Below are 3,075 nucleotides of genomic sequence, written 5' to 3'. Positions count from 1 at the left end.
AGCAGGAGATCCCGAGTACCGGGTGTCGTGAGACTCCCATTCTATTACCTTTGTGCCAAGAGCACGTTAAGTTGCCTGGGCTATTCTGCTACCGGCGTGTAAAGAAGCTCTGCCTAACGGCTAAACCAATGAATTTCTCTCCTTAAAGGAATCTACTTCCCTGACTGTCAACTACTCGCTTCTTCACCGGTATCACACCTGCGCCAGACTGAACAGCGGAGGTAGAACCCAAACAATACGATTCTTGTATTATCTTACCGAAATTTGGATCCATTTGGCTCCAAAGAAGCAAGCGCGGGAGTTCTAATAGGACTTTGGGACTCGAAAAATCCTTCGGGCTGCTGAGAACAGAGAGAAGTAGTTGCAGAGAGGTTTGATAGGGTTAGGCAGATGCCCCATTATTCGTAAACAAGAAGAAATCCAGATTAGTTTGATGGAGCTGTGGCATAGCACAAGCATGGTGTCAAATGTGGTTCCTCTTGACTAAACACTTAAACAATTGGATCCAGTAGGGTTCAATAGAGGTATGGTATTGGCAACCTTTTAGGGAGCGAGATTCTTTGGAATAAGATAGCTGCCCAGAGCTTGCGACGTACCTACCCCCTGGGCGTAGATAGAATTAGGTAAGATAAAAATCGATTGGAAAGTCCTAAATTAGACCAATTCAATTCCGTCTGCTAGAATAAGAAAAAAGTGCTTCCGAATTTCTCTCATCCTTTATAATGATAATTTCTCTTTGTTCAGTAATAACTTAATCTTGCAATAAAACACTCTTGCTTGGAAGGTATGGTAAAGGTAAACTGTTTCTATTTTTTGATATAAAAAAGAGAGTGCTAAAGGAGTCATTCAGAAGTGAGTGAAGGGGCAAAGCTCATTTCTTTCATTCAGGAATGGACACTGGACCAGAATGAAATGTGGGAATATCGGGATTGGCAGATTTTTTATATTGAAATAAAAAAACTCAACACGACTAGTGAATTCAAATTACAGTCACTTGCGGATTTCTTCAAATTTTTGTAGTGTAGTACTGTGGTTTTTCAGTAAAGACCCCGACCTATAAATATTCACAGCCCGGCTCATATGGGCGGACAATATTCACCCAGAGCCCCGTTGCGACCGCAATGCTGTTCTTGAAGGACCTTACCTTAGAGCAAAAAAAGGGAATAGAAGTTAGGAAGACTACTGACGTAGGGCGGCGGGTGAGCTCAATCTCGAACCAAACAAGCAACGGATCGAGCAACTAGCACGAAAGCCGTTGTGCGTTAGCGCATCCGTTTTCTTGCTCCATCGTTATTAGTTTCTATTCTCTCCGTGCACAAACCATGGTCCAATCAATTTGTTTGGAACTGGAGTTAGGACCGGTTAGAACTCCCATTTCCCGATCAGAGGTTTGAGCTGCTATGGCAAGCTTTTTTCCGAATATTGGGTATGGGGAACCCACCGTACCAACACGATTGGCTGGTGTTGCTGATACCGGACCCGTTATAACCACGATTGGAAGGGCAGGCCAGTCTGAGGCTCTGGGGATGCGAGGCCAATGAAAGTGAGTATCCCGTATTCTATGACGGAGATATAGCATTAATTGCAGTTTTCACCCCACCTTAACGACCGAGCGAGGGATGAAATCTTTCGACGACTAGGGAGGCATCACCCGAGGCCGATTCCAGTGGATCACTATAGAATCTTCTAGAAGCAGGTTCTCTGGGCACTATGGTAGGACGTGGATCGATCATGACGAGAATGGACTTCTCCGTCATGTAATGGTTTAGAAGAGTCACGGTCCTGTTCCCCGCCGGGCTTTTTCCTTTCTCGACTAGATGAAGGAGATATTCATTCCATTCAGGCAGGTGAGGAAGGGCGGTGTCGGCTTGACCCTGTCTTCTCTCTTGGTCGGGTCGAAGGCTAAGTTTCTCATTCAGTGGTGAGGTGTTCATAGAAAGCAAGGCCTCGCCCAACGAGTGGCGGATTTGGTTTGCATGGGGTCTCGCTTGGACGCTGGGGAGATCCATAGATCTGGATAGAGTCTTTCTCGTTCAGTAAAGAAGAGTACGCGTGCTACGGCTTACGCAGTGGATCTTTGGGCAACCAACCCAGCACATCCAATTCCGATCAACAACTTGGAGGTATGGCTGAGTGGCTTAAGGCATTGTTTTGCTAAATCAACATACAAGAAGATTGTATCATGGGTTCAAATCGCATTTCCTCCGGCACGGAAGTAGAACGGGCGGGCGAAATTACGTGAGAGAAAGAACCTCAGATTGATGGAGTCCGCCGTCGGATAGAATAGCTGCTCAGTGACTAGGAGCGGAGCGACCCTGTCTTGTTCTTGGTGGCGTCTATAGCAAAGAAGACCTTCCCGAACGAGGGCCGTCCAGTCCCTGGCTGGCTCTCGGTTCTTGAGCAAGCTCCTCCACTGCAGGTAGGATGCCCATAGATGAAGAAAAGAGACTTTAGGCAAGTGGTTCTGGTAGCTCAGCTGGTTAGAGCAAAACAAGCAACGGATTGAGCAACTAGCGCGAAAGCCGTTGCGCGTTAGCGCATCCGTTTTCTTGCTGGACTGCAAATCCTTTTTTTCTTGTTTCAGTGGGAAGAGCAAGGGGCATTGCCCCTGAAATGATTCAGAGGTTCGAATCCACATCTGAGCGTCTTTTTTCTGGTATGCCACTCCGCGAGCAAGGAGCGCCGCGAGGAGAGTGAGAGAACGAAGTGGGCTTTGGTGATGTCGAAATTTGCACCTATTTGTATCTATTTAGTGATCAGTCCGCTAGTTTCTTTGATTCCACTCGGTGTTCCTTTTCCATTTGCTTCCAACAGTTCGACCTATCCAGAAAAATGTCGGCCTACGAATGTGGTTTTGATCCCTCCGGTGATGCCAGAAGTCGTTTCTATATACGATTTTATCCGGTTCCTAATTTATTTATTATCCCTGATCCGGAAGTCACCTTTTCTTTTCCTTGGGCAGTACCTCCTAACAAGATTGATCAGTTTGGATCTTGGTCCATGATGGCCTTTTTAATGATTTTGACGATTGGATCTCTCTATGAATGGAAAAGGGGTGCTTCAGATCGGGAGTAA

The 3,075-nt window shown here is 46.2% G+C and overlaps 1 pseudogene; it reads left to right on the top strand.

Annotated features, from left to right (window-relative positions):
* Window positions 1–2,719: 2,719 nt before the first annotated feature.
* On the top strand, window positions 2,720–3,075 carry LOC123097388 (NADH-ubiquinone oxidoreductase chain 3-like; annotated as a pseudogene).

This window comes from Triticum aestivum, chromosome 4D (assembly GCF_018294505.1).
Source record: "Triticum aestivum cultivar Chinese Spring chromosome 4D, IWGSC CS RefSeq v2.1, whole genome shotgun sequence".
Classification (NCBI taxonomy): domain Eukaryota; kingdom Viridiplantae; phylum Streptophyta; class Magnoliopsida; order Poales; family Poaceae; genus Triticum; species Triticum aestivum.
The sequence above is the reverse complement of the archived record's forward strand: the minus strand, read 5'-3'. Positions and strand labels throughout refer to the sequence as shown.